Source organism: Lissotriton vulgaris, chromosome 7 (genome assembly GCF_964263255.1).
Source record: "Lissotriton vulgaris chromosome 7, aLisVul1.2, whole genome shotgun sequence".
In the NCBI taxonomy this organism is placed as follows: domain Eukaryota; kingdom Metazoa; phylum Chordata; class Amphibia; order Caudata; family Salamandridae; genus Lissotriton; species Lissotriton vulgaris.
The window spans coordinates 913,660,999-913,678,408 of NC_141695.1; positions in this window are offsets into that span (position 1 = coordinate 913,660,999).

The window sequence follows — 17,410 nt, forward strand, 5'->3', positions numbered from 1 at the left end:
GAAAGGGTCAACTACCTGGACCTTCAAGTGAACATGAAAAATGGACACATCTGCACCCAACTTTATCGTAAACCGACTGCCGGTAATAGCGTTTTACACGCTTCAAGCAGTCATCCCCGTAAACTCATTAATAACATTCCTTACGGAGAGTTTTTGCGACTCAAGCGCAATTGCACACAAAATGAGGATTTTGAACAAGCAGCCACTGACAGTGTAGAGAGATTCCATAATAGAGGCTATAACTGGAACCTGCTTTAAGAAACTTTGAATAGAGTCAGAAAGATACCTCGCAGTACCCTTTTTGAAAAAGAAAAAAAGATTAGCTCCACTGATGAAGTGAAATTCCGCATGATTACACCCTTCTCTGCGGATTCATTCAAACTAAGATCTATCTTGTCCAAACATAGGCATATTCTTAAATCCGACCCAATTGTGGGGTCTGATATACCTCATGTGCCACTAATAACTTTCAGGAAGGCTAGATCACTGCGTGATGAGATGGTTCACAGCTATTTACAACCACAGGAGAAACAATTAGGGACTCTGAAGGACGTAAGAGGCTTTTTCCCTTGTGGAAAATGTAAAGCCTGTTCAGCCAGCAAGAGAACTCTAACATATGAAGTGACAGGCTGCAAAGGAGGCAGGAAAATCACCAAATTCATGTCCGGTCATACAGATCACGCAGTTTATTGTCTGGTATGTCCCTGCCCCTCTAGATATGTTGGAAGCACCATCAATCCTGTCAAACTACGGGTGCTGGAGCACATGTGGGCCATTGTGAACAGAGATTTCACATACCCGGTAGCCCGGCACTTTGCAATTAAGCATAATAGTGACAGGAATCTCCTTAGATACTTCTGCCTAGATCAAGTTGCTGTAAAACCCAGAGGAGGCAATAGACTGCAGACACTAAGGAGATTAGAATCCAGATTCATCATAGACCTAGAGACAAGGGCACCGAAGGGACTGAACATGGGGGAAGAGCTTTCATCTCATCTGGGCTGAATGAGACGTGCTAGAATAGATGTGTTATGAAAATTTGTTCTACATACTCGAACATTGAATTGTGATGTATAAACTGGGTTGAAAATTGAAGATGTATATATTTGTAGATTTTACTAGCATAGCGATAGTGTTATAGGTTTGTCATTTCCTGCAGCATTGAACTGAGACTGTAGCAGCCATATGTTTGGCTGCAATTGCCGATCCACGGCTAGATTTTGCTTAATTTAGCATTTTTATAATGTGACTCTTGGATGGAATGAGCATTGTGTTATACAATGCTATTTCTCTCAGGTTCATGCTAGTTGGGCGATTGTGTCTACTAAACTCTTGGACATGATCTTTCAATCAATGAAGTTATGTGCAGCCGATACACGGCAAAATTGTTTATCTTGAAACCGTTTCATGACAAATGTTGATTTAATGTGCGTTTGGGTTGAGTAACGGCGGTTTGCAAAAAATGGCTTGCACATAGAGGAGAAAATTAAGACACTACACTATGACTATATGTGAAGAAATAACATGTTTCAAGATGGCGTGCATTATACGTATGACTGTTGAAGTCCGTTGTTTGTGTCATTGATATCTGCAAACATAGATAATGGCGCCGCACAATGCTTTCCGATGTAAACACTGACGAAGGGATTCTATTCCCGAAACGCGTTTGTTCTAAAATAAACTTTTTCTGCTGATTTACTGCTGCTGCTCTCGTGAGTGCTGGTTTTCCTTCAACCCGGCTGGGTATTATCGAGGAATTTGGAGCCTGTATATATATATATATATATATATATATATATACATATTACCTACTGGTGGTCGCCAGTGGGTAGTTATAGTTAGGACCTAGTTTCCATTGGAAATCCACAACATTCTATTTGGAATAACTTTGGCGCCGGTGGACGAATCTTCGCGAATTTCTCTAACAAAATGTTTATTGGCTGTTTTTGAACAATTAGAATCTTACGTGGAGTATGTGTACGGGGCGCCGTATATGACGTCACGCGGGATATTTTTTTTTAAGAAAAAAAAAGTGTTTTGGGCGAAAAAGAGAACAAAACGTGAAGCCCGATTCATTGTTAATTAACCTCCGGGGGGTCAAATCTCTGGGACAATTTGTTTTTCATAATGGGGGGCCTAGAGGGTCTCCCCTGCATGGGGATCGCTACCTTCGGGTCTTTAACTATATGTATGCCCGGGGCTCATGGCTCCCCGCAGTTCCAGAGAACGCTTTCTCCTCCACTCGATCCACCCCCCCTGCCTCCGGGGCCTCTTTTTATTAAAAAAAACTGTGCAAAGGGGTTGCAAATGTGGTATTTTGGTTTCGTTTCTGTCATGTAGAGGATCCAAGGTAAATATAATGTTTTTTTGTACAGCCACTACTTTTCTGCCTTTTACCATAATAACAGTTCATGGATCAGTTGCGTGAGTACAGAGGTTAGAAGTTCATCACAATATGTTGCTAATTGAAATACTTCCTGTGCTGGAGATTTATATTTATTTTTTTCATAGGAACCGTTAGTCGTAGAAGAAGTTCGTGGAAAAGGTTTATTAAGGATTCCTTCCTGTTCGGGGAGTATTAGGGTAACGTGCTCCAAGCGGGACTTTACGAAGTTTAATGTTCATTGGCTGTAAAGTATTAAAAGTAGAAGGCTTAGCAGTCATTCCTTGCTCGTCTTTGGAACAAGATGGACATTTTATTGGCTAAAGTGTTCCGAACACAAGTTTGCTCCTTATTGGGTGGGAACGGTTCACTGTTGTCATTGATGTTGAGATGCATTTTCCAAAGGAGTATGGGGAAAGAAAGTAGTAGAGGGTAGGTTAGGAAAACTATTAACTGTGTACAGTGCCCATAAGGTGGTGGAGAGGAATTATGAGGTAAACAATTTTTTATATATGTTTCAAGGGCCATTTATATAATTGCCGTGTGGTGTATAATTCACAGCGGAAAAATTACAGTGTTTTGCGCTGTTTTCTTTAATCAAGTTTGTAGGTGACATACTTCTTAGTACTACTATTTACTTATAATGTGGTGTTTCATTTCATGCTGGGGAGGTGTGGTTGCGCAACAAAAACTTCAGTCTAGGATTGAAACAGTTTTTATTAAGCAAATACAAATAAACTTTCTTCAGAAACTGTCGCAGTATATATGAAAGGAGTGACTATTAAAAATGGAATTTCATAAAGTAAAACAGTGAAATTTAAATTGGTTCATATTACATAGAAATGCATGCATTATTATTTTTAAAATTTGTATTCTGTACAATTCAGAAACGTGCTGTCGTAGTGTTTACAAGTTGCACTCTGTTCCGCTAATAAATCACATACTCACCAAAAAATATATAGAATGTTACTCTTATAATATATAGTACAGGTCCTATATATTCTTTAGGGAGAAGGTGAATAGGAATCGCAAATAAGAATAGAAATTAGAAAATAACATTCAGAAATGTAGGGTTTATTAAATATTTAAAGTAACAAAGTATGCATGATAGCTATATTTTAATATATATAAAAAAAAAATCTGATCAAGTTTTTATAAATATTTCATAATTATATTTCAGATAGCGCTGAAAAATCTCCCATTCCTGTTCTGTAGCAATAGGACAATCTATTATAATATAACGATTGATACCATTGTTACAGTAAAAAGAAAAGGAAAATATAGTAATGTATTTAACAGAACATCCATAATAAAATATTTTCGAACTGTAATTATTTACTGAACTTCTTTTCTCCGGGAGGTGAAAAAATTAGATCTTCATGGGGACGGGTCATAAACTCCTCTGAGATCATTACGTTGAGAATAATAATATGTATATATTCTCGCAGCATATGATCACAAGGGGAAAATAGACTGAAAGCAGCAAGCCGGTAACGCTGCTTACTTATCGTTACTATTTGTGACGACGGATTGTGAATTCCGCTAGGATCACTAAGACTGTTAATGTTATAATATACATATTAACAGTATGTGCTCTCTAGGGGAAAACATAATAACAAGTGTATCATTGTCACGTTAATTGTTAATGTTTAGTGTTTGCGTCGACGGGTTAGCAACACCTCTCGAGCGAAGTACAGTATCAATATTATAATATGAAAAGTCACTATATATAAGGTAAAAGGAGCCAGAAAAGGAGTAATATTTGTTATATTATATCTGTTTCTAAGAACAAGCTGCTGACGTTACAGAGAAAAAGCGAGAAACATGCAATACAAATTTTTTCTACATATAAATGTTTAAATATTGATAACTATAACTAAGTACTATGCCTATGCCATCTTGAAACAACTTACAACTCCGGAATATGTTTGTTGGCGCAAAAAGAGAATCCGATGCTAGAGAACGGAACCTGCAACAGAAATTGGCGATTCAGAAATAACTCGGGAAAACAAAACTAATTGCCCAGTTGGTGTGGTTTATATAGTTTTTTGTTGTTTAGTAGTCTATGGAAGGAAGATGTGGCTCCGCCTATGTAGATGACATGTTTTGCAGTTTACACATGCTCACGTTTTAACTGTTTTTCGTCTGCACGTGTTCGGAAAAGTTTCAAACTGTGAAGCTGTAAAGGCTTCGATTTTGATAGTAACACGTATAAGGTATTATTATCTACATACGTTGGAGAGTTTAAAAAGTGTTACTCTGTAAAATGTGTTCTTTGCATTTTCATGATTAAAAGCATCAAAATAGAAGACATACAAAAAAATATTGTTATCATTAGAAGAAAAAAAAAGGTTTAATATTTGTTATTTTTATGGTTCTTAATTTAAAAAATGCTAGCATTTGTAAATTGTAATCCTACCCTCGGAAAGGTGTGCTGGCGCTTGGGGCTTTGGGAAGGTTATTAAATAATAAATGCCCTTTTCTATTCACCTGTAGACTTGGCTTTTAAACTTTCAATTGCCTAGTCTGTATATTTACACTTCCTCCAAACATTTTGGTACTGCTATTTTAGTATTGCAGTGAGCCATTCAGCAGTATGTGTTTATGTATACACTGTTCTAAAAGTGAAGTTGCTGTACATTTTGCCAGACACTCTCCTTGCAGAATTGTATTAATTCAGCCAGTACCCAAGTAGTGATGGTGCAAAGTGGGCCTTAGGGCATGGACTGCTTCAAACTCCTATAAACTATGAATGCAGTCTTCTATGCATGGGAAACTTGTCTTTTATAGCTTTTATTATCAGTCTATATTCTTACACTTCCAGCAAACTATTTGTGATTGCTGATTCAGTATTGTAGTGAAGTATTCAGTAGAATGCCCTTATGTATGTAATGTGCTAAAAATGAAGCTCATCTAAATTCAGACAGACACTCTTCTTGCAAAACTGTAATTATCCAGTCAGTACTCAAGTAATCATGGTGCAAAGTAGGCCTTAGGCCATGTACTGCTTTAAACCTGTATAGAGTATGCATGCACTCTTCTATGTAGCTCCACATTTGATTTTTATACATTCTGTATCATTAGACTTTCATAATCACTCTCACTCTACTGTTTCAATATTGTAGTGAGCCATTCAGCAGTATTTCCTTATATATGTACTGTGGTAAAACTGAAGCTCTTATAAATTCAGTCATGCACTCTCTTTGCAGAACTGTAATCATGCAGTCAGTACCCAAGTAATTATGGAGCAAAGTAGGCCTTAGTATATGGACTGCTTCAAACTCCTATTTACTATGCATGTACTGTTCTATGCACATGCAAATTTACCTTTTATATTTTGAATTCCTCAGTCTCTATACTTACACTTCCAGCAAACACTCTGTCATTCCTGTTATAGTTATGTAGTGACTCATTGATCAGTGTGTAGTAATCCATTCACTACATTGAAACAGTAATCAGCAGATGTACAATAAGTGGGACATTCCCAGAGATATGGCAGTAATTGTGTACTGTGATATCAGCACAATGGATGTACCGTATTTACAATTTAGTGTATTATGGAGCAAAAACGGCACCGATATGTGATGTATTTGTGTTGTGAAGGTGGAGCATTGCTTGACTTGCGTTCCAAGTGCAGTGCAGCTCCAGCAATGCTCTTGGGGTTCTATGCTTGCAAAGCTGTGCCAATCCTTACACCTGTTTCAAGCAGGTGCAGGGTTTAGCATAGGACTAAAAGTGACTGAATGAAATAATATAGATTTCACTCAGTCACTTTTAGAAGGTGTTCCTATGCTAGAACACCTCCACTCCCTCCACCCCTCCCCTCTCTGCATAGGAAAGTCTTTTTCTGGTGCAGGGCTTTAGAATGTGATGCACCTTACATATTTTTTCCAGATTATTTCCTTATAAAACAAGGAAAAGGGACTCTTGTTTTTGTTGAAAACAAACCCATTTCCTTTTCCTAAAAAGGGTTCCTCCCAATACTTTTTGATCCCTTCCATATGCATCACATTGTACATATCAGGTACTATGGTACATCTTTTGCAACACCGCTGCATCACAAAAGTGAAGAAAAAGATGTGTAAAAGAGATAGAAGGGTGTCGTAAATTCACTCCTAACACATACAAATTCAGCCAGGCAGTTTCACTAGCAGTGCAAATTGAAATATAGACTTCTAACATATTTATATGGATGTGTTACATTGAAGTGCTTCTGAGGTACTACAGTATAGTATAGGTAAACACCTTATACATTTATGCTGTAGCACTCTCTTATAGTTGTGCACTTTCACATTCACCATACACTACTAATTAATTCGTTCATTTATGCACTACACATTCATTCTGACAAAGTTTTACACACTAATATAGAAATATAGTTCTTTTGTAAGCCAGTGGAGGTAGTTCTGAAAAGAAGTGTTTTTTTTCTTTTTAGTTTTCTATTTTCTTGTATTTTCTCAGCAAGTTTTTAGTTGTTTTTTTTTACCGTGGAACAGGAAGAAAAAAGAAAAAAAAATATCATTGTTTTGGACAACGTGCTCTTTTTTGCTCTTAACAATGAGGTGAACAGACTGCTCACCGTAACAAAGGAGTTCTCTGCAAAATTTACAATGAATTGTAAGATCTGCAAACTGAGGCACAATAATAGGATGCGGACTGCTCGGAGGAGGTGGTGGTGCAGTTGAGGTAGAAGGAACTGCAGGTTGAGGGTTTTCCTGGAACCTTTGTGTTGCCATCCTTCCATAATTATTTGGATGCTAATTTTTGACATGGTGAACCATTGAGGCTGTTCCGAAAGAGTACTTTTTAGTGGGGTCAGCCCTGGAAAGTGTAACCTCATAAATCTTGCATGCTACTTTCGGTACATTCACCTTTTTCTGTCCCTCCGGAAATGAAGAAAACTTCCAAATGAAAGCTTCTTTTCTCTTTTTCTGAGGTGGCTCAGTAACAAAATCTTCCTTAGAGGAATGTACTGATGAAGTCTCTAAAAGAGCAGCCATTGTAGAGTTTGGTTGTAAAGGACTACAGCTCCACAGAATAGATGTTTTTCCTGGGAAAGTCGAAGTAGGATGATCAAAATGAGAGGGGTCTTTCAACAGTTGGAATAGGAAGTATTATGAACCAATCAAAACTCTCCTTTTATGGTCACATGACTTTGCGCACGCTTACAGTGCTCTTACGGTGCTCTTAAGATGCGAGTATGTACGACCTACCTTTGCGATTTGAGTAATTGCTTTTTAAAGTAATGTTCGCTTATTAAAAGTAAAAAAAACTATTTTCATGATTGTCCTAGATACTGTCTTCCCTTAATATGTACATTAAATACATAAATATATGTTTTTGAACAATTAGAAACTTTTGCGCCGTACGCTTACGGGTGCCATATATGACATCACACAGAAGCGTTGATGCGATGCGCAAGGTCAAAGCGTATCCGTAACGAGTGCGCGGCTACGCGCAGAGGACTATTTGCCATACAAAGTGTGGTGCGATCAGTGTACGCCTACGGTGCAATTACCCAAAAATATATGAAAAAGGAACTATACAGATTGTAATTGTAAAAAATTGAGATTTTTTGGGAAATAAAAAAAAATTGGGATTTAGTTTTGTTATTATTTTACATTAAGAATATGAAATATAATTTGAAAAATGAAATAAATATAAATATTTTTAATAAAAATGTAAGAAATTAGTATAAAAAGAAAGAAATGTAATAATTTATACATTTAAAAATTGTGATATTTTTTAAACCTTTGAAATTCACTGAAAAAACCATAGGTTTCAGCCACGTTATAGTTAGGAATTAGCATTTAAAAAACCTTGCAAATTAACTGAAAAAACCATAGGTTTCACACATGTTATAGTTAGCTGGAGATTTCACTCATACAAAACCATTGAAATTCCCCCATTATAGTTAGTTCAGCTAACTATAATTCGAGCGCCCGCAATGCACTGCTGATGACATCACATACTACATCACTCATGACATTGTCACGGACATCACTCATGACATCACTGATGACATCTCAAATGACATCACTGATGACATCACTGATGACATAATCCTTGTGAAAGAGTGGCAGACCTCCTCTTACCCTAGTATAACCTTTGATACACACATTCAAAAATAGAACGTACAATTTTCTAAGGAATGGAGATACCAATACCAGTTAGAAAAACCTATTCAGTAATTCCTACATCTATATACATATCCACTCATTCACCAATAGTTCTATATAGTCACTCATGCATGTACTCACTCATCATATGTACTCATGCATTTAAATATCCTTTTACACACCTACACTTATACATATAGTTATTCACACATATACTCACACATGGAAATGAACTATCAAACATCCATTTACTTGCATATACAGCTCCACACACACCACTACACTTATTTCTACAGAAACGTACACAAAGTTACTCTCTTAAACAATCAGTTATAGAAATACATAATTATTTATACAGGAACTCTTCCAATCTGTCACTGTCATATAGCCTTACTTATATACATCAATACTCACATATACTAGATTAAAACATATGTACTTACTCATAAAGACACTATTGAGGCAGTCATTCACTCACTAACACACCCATAAACACAACCATCCACCCATAGAGTCCTGCAAAAACAGTGAGCCACTCATTCATGGATCTGTGCGGTAAGTAATACCCCCCACCAAACCATACAGACACTCATTCTGATACTCAAAAAACCAACTAATAACCCATATAGACACTCATGTAGCTACTCACTAACCCATGCAGCCACTTATACACAAAGTGAGACACTGATGCAGATATTTACATATTTAAACATTACTCGCTAATACATGTATTCACTAAGATATACTTAATAAGTCAGTTATAAAATCAATTTTACAAAAAAAACATTTAGACACTTATTTATTCATTTATTCTTCTATCAACCTTTAGATATACATATATAAAAAATATTTATTTTTCAGAAAGACAGACATTCACTGGATGATGTCATCAGTGATGTCATCAGTGATGTCATTTGAGATGTCATCCGTGATGTCATGAGTGATGTCACTGACCATGTCATGAGTGATGTAGTATGTGATGTCATCAGCAGTGCATTGGCGGCGCACGAGTTATAGTTAGCTGAACTAACTATAACGGAGGAATTTCAATGGTTTTGTATGAGTGAAATCTCCAGCTAACTATAACATGTGTGAAACCTATGTTTTTTTCAGTGAATATATATATATATATATACAAACAAAGATGTGTTCATAAACTAAATTGTTATATATATATATATATATCACTATTAAATAAGCACAATTAATTATGCATTCATATGAAACATGGTTGTCTGAGGAGAGAGTGCAGAAAAAGAGCTTATGTGCAAATGTTAGTGAAAGTAGAAAAAGAAAAAAGCTGAATTTTGAAAATACAAAAGTCATTGATTTATACAGACGAAGAACAACACTGGTCGAGGTAGTTTACAAAATAAATTCCTCATCCAGTGTTAGGCCTGTTTACAATACTAATATAATATATTCTTATATGGCATTACTACAGAATGATGCATCTTATTTAATAATGCATCATCCAATTGACAACATGGCCATCATTGTTTATTGCAGGTCGTGAGAACATGGAGTGTTGAAGGTCCGACCCGACTGTGGCTGTGAGGGTTGATAAAGGCCTCAGCATGCGGGTCTTCATCAGGACATAAAAGTGACAACCTAAACATGGTGAGAATGTAGTTAGAGCCTGCCGCTCTGGTAGGAAAAGTATACAAACAAGCATTTGCAATGCAATAGGTCTCGCATTAGGAAAGTTTGAGCTATTGGTCTTGTAAATGACAATTTTTTTGTTTATGTGTAGTTTTTGAAAATAGCTAAATTAATAGCTTTGTCATTTACAATGCCAATAGTTATACCTTTCGCAAATGTGACACCTATAGCATTTGTAATGCAACATGTTTTGTATTTACGTGACTTAGATGTATTGATTTTACAAATAACAATGGCTTTTACTTAAAAAAAAAGTGATTGTAATTTATAATGGCAATAGCTTAAACTTTTGTAAATAACTTTTTTGAAGATTATGTTCAGTATATTTTATTGTGACGAAAATCCAAGAACAGAAGTGAAATATTAACATCTTTTTGTGACATTTGTAATAAAGCTTGAAACATTGAGAGAGAATATTTGAACCAGTGATGCTGTGGTGGTGCTGAGTGATGCTGTAGTTGTGAAGAGTGATGCTGTGGTTGCGCTGAGTGATGCTGTGGTTGTGCTGAGTGATGCTGTGGTTGCGCTGAGTGATGCTATGGTGGTGCTGAGTGGTGCTGTGGTGGTGCTGAGTGGTGCTGTGGTGGTGCTGTGGTGGTGCTGAGTGGTGCTGTGGTGGTGCTGAGTGATGCTGTGGTGATGCGATGGATATTGATTGCGATAGATAGATAGATAGATAGATAGATAGATAGATAGATAGATAGATAGATAGATAGATAGATAGATAGATAGATAGATAGATAGATAGATAGATAGATAGATAGATAGATAGATAGATAGATAGATAGATAGATAGATAGATAGATAGATAGATAGATAGATAGATAGATAGAGGGAGGGCGAAAGATAGATAGAGGGAGGGCGAGAGATAGAGGCAGGGTGAGAGATAGAGGCAGGGCAAGAGGGCGAGGGATGGAGTGTGGGCAAGGGATGGAGTGTGGGCGAGGGATCGAGTGTGGGGCAGGGGAGGGATGGAGTGTGGGGCGGGGGAGGGATGGAGTGTGGGACGGGGGAATTGATGGATGGATGGATAGAGTGCGGGGATGGATGGATGGAGTGCAGGGATGGATGGATGGAGTGGGGGGATGGATGGATGGAGTGGGGGATGGAAGATGGATGGATGGAGTGGGGGGATGGATGGATGGATGGATGGAGTGGGGGGATGGATGGATGGAGTGGGGGGAATGGGTGGATGGAGTGGGGGGATGGATGGATGGAGTGGGGGGATGGATGGATGGAGTGGGGGGGTGGATGGATGGATGGATGGATGGAGTGGGATGGATGAAGTGGGGGGATGGATGGATGGAGTGGGGGATTGATGGATGGAGTGATGGGATGGATGGATGTATGGAGTGGGGGGATGGATGGATGGATGGATGGATGGATGGATGGATGGATGGATGGATGGATGGATGGATGGATGGATGGAGTGGGGGGATGGATGGATGGAGTGGGGGATGGATGGAGTGGGATGGATGGATGGATGGAGTGGGATGGATTGATAGATGGAGTGGGATGGATGGATGGAGTGGGGGGATGGATGGATGGAGTGGGGGGATGGATGGAGTGGGATGGATGGAGATGGATGGATGGAGTGGGATGGATGGATGGATGGATGGAGTGGGGGATGGTTGGAGGGAGTGGGACGGATGGATGGATGGAGTGGGATGGATGGATTGAGTTGGGGATGGATGGATGGAGTGGGGGGGATGGATGGAGTGGGGGATGGATGGATGAGGGGATGGATGGATGGATGGAGTGGGAGATGGATGGATGGATGGAGTGGGATGGATGGATGGAGTGGGATGGATGGATGGAGTGGGGGGATGGATGGATGGATGGAGTGGGGGGGTGTATGGATGGAGTGGGATGGATGGATGGATGGAGTGGGGGATGGATGGATGGAGTGGGATGGATGGATGGATGGAATGGGGGAATGGATGGATGGATGGAATGGGGGGATGGATGGATGGAGTGGGGGGATGGATGGATGGATGGAGTTGGGGGATGGAAGGATGGAGTGGGGGATGGATGGATGGATGGATGGAGTGGGGGGGTGGATGGATGGAGTGGGGGGGATGGATTGATGGAGTGGGGGATGGATGGATAGATGGATGGAGTGGGGGGATAGATGGATGGAGTGGGGGGATGGATGGATGGATGGATGGAGTGGGGGGAGCCGAAGGCAAGAAAAAAAGTACAATCAGGGAAGCAGAAGGCAAGAAAACGAGGTCAATCAAGGGAGCAGAATGCAAGACAAGAAAAACAAGAGGATGGGGATACAGCCTGGTAATAGGGTGCTGTAAACCTCTTTCCAGCAGAGGGATACTGTAGGGAGCATCTATGGGATGCTGTGTGCTTGATCTACCTATAGGATTGTCAAATTGATAAGTGTGCATTGTGGAGCTAGTTCGTTCCTATTTGCAAGATCCTGATAGAACTCACCCTCTCAATTAGATCCCAAAGTGGATTTTGATCATACCCATTGGACCTTCCTGTGATAAGTTGTGTTCGTACTTGAAGTAGAAGTCTGGTTCTCATTGGCTTGAGAGTTTTTGAGGCAAAAACCAAGTGGATGCACAAATTTGGTATCTTTCATCAAGGGAGATAGTGTGGACTCCGAGTAGTGCTCAGTCTCCCTATTAGAAGGCTGCACAGCTTGGGTAATGGGAAGCTCTCTTCTGGTTAATGGCTAGTGACACTACCGCAGGGCTACTCTCTACTCAGATCAACAGCAGCACATGTGAAACAAGTGCAAGAGCTTTAACGTCAAAAAGAAGTTACGGAACAATGACAGTGACTACAAAGAACTAGCACAAGTATTTTCAGTAAAAGGGGGGACTTGGTTCTTGCTTGTTGGCACAGACTTTTAACTAGGAGACCGACAGACTTTAGCTTTGCAATGGCTGATCTGGACTCTACGCCTGTAGGGGGGCTGCAAATGTGGGATGGAAAAAAAAACACGTGCTTTGGCCAAAGAAGGTATTGTATAGTAAAAAGAGCACAAAAGCATCCAGCATGTTACAGAATTAATCGGTGAAGACATTTCACAAAGGAGAGTGAAATTCATAATTTAAAAAAACAACACTCCTTTATTTCTAAAAAGAAAAGGCCCGGCCCATGAGTGGCTGTTTTGGATCAAAGCACCCGAGGTGCTTCACGAACAGAAACGTGTCTGCATCAGATGGGTGGTGGCGGGAGGCAAAAAATGCGTTCGCTCTCCTCAAACTGTAAACTGTAACTCAGAATAACTATATAGGCCTTACAGAACACCCTCGGACCCGCCGAGAATCTCCAGAACGGGCAGAGTAGCACTAAGCTGCGAAGGGAACGAGGTTTTTATTGCTATCAGTACAAGAACACCTTTCTCATACAGAAAAAAAATACAACAATGACAGGAAATATCAACTTAATTGTTTATGCACGCTCAAAATCAATTAACACTAAACAGCTACTGATAAACAGATCGGGGAAAGTAGCTAATATTTTAACGGCACAACAAAGTTTCTAGCTTTACATTCACATATATCTATTGTTAAAGGTTACCTTTATCTTTGAATATTAATTAATAGCAGTTTATGTTTCTCCGTTTAGTGCGTCGCTAGTAGGTAAAACTGAGATCTATTTTGTTTCGTAAAGCAGCAGACGAGCCGCTGCGCTGGTTGCTTAGAAGTGGAAGCAATCTTATGAACAAAGCAGTCTGAGGCCTTCCTACCACCACCCGCAAAAACCAACACGTACACAAACACACAACCAGGCGGGGGTGCAGGCACTGGACCGGTGTAGAAATGGCGTCTTAATTCCGACGTTGCGATCCCGGCCGGGTCTTCATTTTGCGGAAGATACTGTGTGTAATCTTGTGCAGTACAGAATATACAGCATTTATTTTCTTCACCTGCAGCAAACTCATAGCCAGCGGCTGTAGGTTTACCGTTTTTCCTACATTTAATTTACACTTATTTGACGAGAGCCCTTTTACCCCTCTGCATCCCATTGGCTGTCTTGTTCTAGTGAACATTAAAGCTACGGAATATCAGTCCACAAAAAAAATAGTTTATAGAGAGAAAAAAAAAAGTATTTCAATGAAACTACAGACTTTGAAACGGTGCACAAACGTCCAGTATGTGCAATTCACTGAATGCCGTGCTTTTTTCCCCACTGCATTCTGGCCCTTGTAGTCAAAGAGAAAAGGAAACTCCAGGTACCACAAAGTAAAGTTTTCATTAAAAAACAAGCACTTTGAGAAAAAAGTTAAAATAAATAAATAAACGGAGCGCACTGAAAAGGGGGCGGGTAGCGGTGGGGAGGACGATGGCGGGGAGGGGGGTGTAAAGGGAGAAATGCGAGACGCGGCCTGGCGGCCGTGAAGTGTGAAGCAGTGGGCGGGGGGAGGAGAAATGGAAGACACGGCCTGGCGGACGTGAAGTGTGAAGCAGTGGGCGGGGGAGCCCTTTGAAGTGAAGCTCTCAGAGGGAAAAGCGCGTACTTGTGTCCCGTGAACTGTCGGAAATCCTCCTGATGGTTTGAGAACTTTTTTGCAGACTAAAATTCTCCCCTATCCCATTCCTTGTGGAATGGCATAGGCGAGCCCTAAAAAAGGGGGGGAGTTTTTAAAGACACTAACCAGGGATGTTGCCTGTGCGGCTAGAACAATCCAGGATAAGTGGAGTCGATATAACCAGGACTGAATCCAAAATATGAAGATCTCCAAAATTATATAAGGATTAATGCTAGTATCCGTTCGATGCCTGTGACCCAATCTAAGTTCTCCAAACATGTCTATATAACTTGACTTACCACCGTGTCGTTTATTAACCGCGTTGTTGTATGTCTTTCCCTTTGGTACACTTCATAAAATGTTTTAGCATCTTTCGAATGGCTATATGACTCCTCTGATGGAATGTTTTAGTCTTCTACCTCTTTGGGGGTAATAAATAAGATACATCAGGACCACTGTCATTTATACTGTGCTTGGCTAGAGAGACAAGGACAGGTATAATAGGTCAGATGGCCACTGAGAGGCAGACACACACAGACTGGCACAACCACAACAGTGAGAAACTTGTAAACGTTGTAGAACAGGGAGGTACCTTCACTCCCAATGGGAGACATGGACATCAGGAGAACGAGGCAATCAGACACAGACATGGAGGAAAGGGACACAGAGCACATTTACACATGTGTCGGGAAAGGTTGAATGTCTCACTGCCCTTCTAGTGTGAACACAACAAAAATACAATCCTGCAAACAATATTCCCCTAATCGAGACTAAACTCCTGACCCAGTGAACACTAAACCAGAACACATTCACCCGCACACTAAAACACAAGAATCACTGCACAAGCAGATGACTAATATCTATCACTGCACCAACACTAGTACCAGATCGACTGAACACATTGGCTGAAACCCCCGGAGAAAATTTCTAGTGCTTACTCCCCTTAAAGCCCCAGTGAATATGAAATCCCACAATTAGCGGGAAACAATCTGCTTATTAATCACCAAACAGGCCTCTTGCCACATATGCCTGGCAAAAAAGCACGTACCACAACACAACCTCACTAGCAATTTCTCTCCCTAATCGCCTAGCATGCATCTCCTCTCGCCCCCATCCTTCCTGTATCAGTCACGTATATTGCTGGGCTGCCTTAACATGCATGTTGTGTTTTCACATCATCACATCAAACCTTGCAGCTTTCCGATCACTGCATTTCCTAGAGCAGACGTCTCTGGCATTACTCAGTTCTGTCTCATTGACAAACTTTAATTCCAAAATATACCTCCATTTTCATATTAACATTTCCCGATATCCTCTTACACATGATGCGCATATCACTATTCCAGTATTAATATTATATTTTTAATATATGCCCTTGAGCCCATTAATACAAACTGTACCATAGAATGTTTAAAAAAATCAGGTGATCTGTTTCATATTTCTCTGAGCATAGGATATATTGAATGATGAATTGTTACAGTTTCGTTGTTTTTGCAATTTACTGTTGACAATGTAATATTAGATAATGTGATAGTGAGTCCAACACAAAAATCATTTTTTAATTACATTGTCTTATAATATATTTTATGTAAACCAAAATATAAAAAGTAATCTTATTCATGAAGTAGGTAAAAGTGACTATGTGGACCCCTGACTGTGTTGACCCTTTACCAGGTGCTTCCCATGCCCCTGGATCTGCATTTATATGCAGATACAAGTGTTGCCAAATAAACGAACAAGCTACTTGCATCAGTCTACATCACAATGAATCATTTTGGCCTTCAGAAAATGTAAAAGCTCTGCTAAATGCTAATTAGATCCCCGCTCCTTCATATAGCCTGTCACATAGGTGCACGAACCACTGAGCTACCATATCACCTGGTAATGTGTGCACGTTTTTGGAAGGTCAGTTGAATTGGAGGATATGAGTATAATATTTTTGTTGCTAATTCAGGGAACCAGCATCTCTTGTCTGGCCTCATTCACATGCACCTCTGGCTAGGTCACAGACAGAGGGTAACCACAGGGAATAGGCAGCATGTTTAGTGCCTCTTCCCAACAGTACATTCTTTCACCTTCCTTATTATTCAACAAAGTTAAAGCCAGGAGATCCTTAGGCTGCATCCAGAGTTGCCTACATGCAGTATTGGAGCACAGTATGCTCTCATCTATCCAGGAAGAAGGCATTTGATACTGCAGAACTTGAGTAATAAAGGTAGGGGTAAGGTTGAATGGAGATTGTAAAAATATGGTTGCTGGTTAAGGGGGTGAAACCCTAATGAAGCAGCAACCCCAACTTTTGTCAGGGTGGGACACAAGCAAACCCCAAATTAACCTGTTCTCTAGTGCAATCTTCAAGAAACTGCACAAGACAAGAGGGATTCTCCTTAGATTTATTCTCATTGAACAGCACAGCGGCATCTAAAACTGCTATATCCTTTTTCAACTACCCGACTCCCGCTTCCCACATTCCACATTCTCCAACCCTCCAATCCCCAGATTCCAGTTCCATTACATTACATTATTACATGTAGCCTCTGGTAGCATGGCACAAAGCAGTCTGGCTTAACTTAGAGGCAATGTGTAATGTATTTATGCAGCAATTCAAATAGTAATGAAATGGAAACACAACATAAGAAAAATCTCAAACCAATTTAGAAACACATAGAGTAAAATGTAGTAAATTATTTAAGACCAAAACGATGAAAATCCAATTAATAGAACCGGAGCTATGCAATTTTTCAAGAT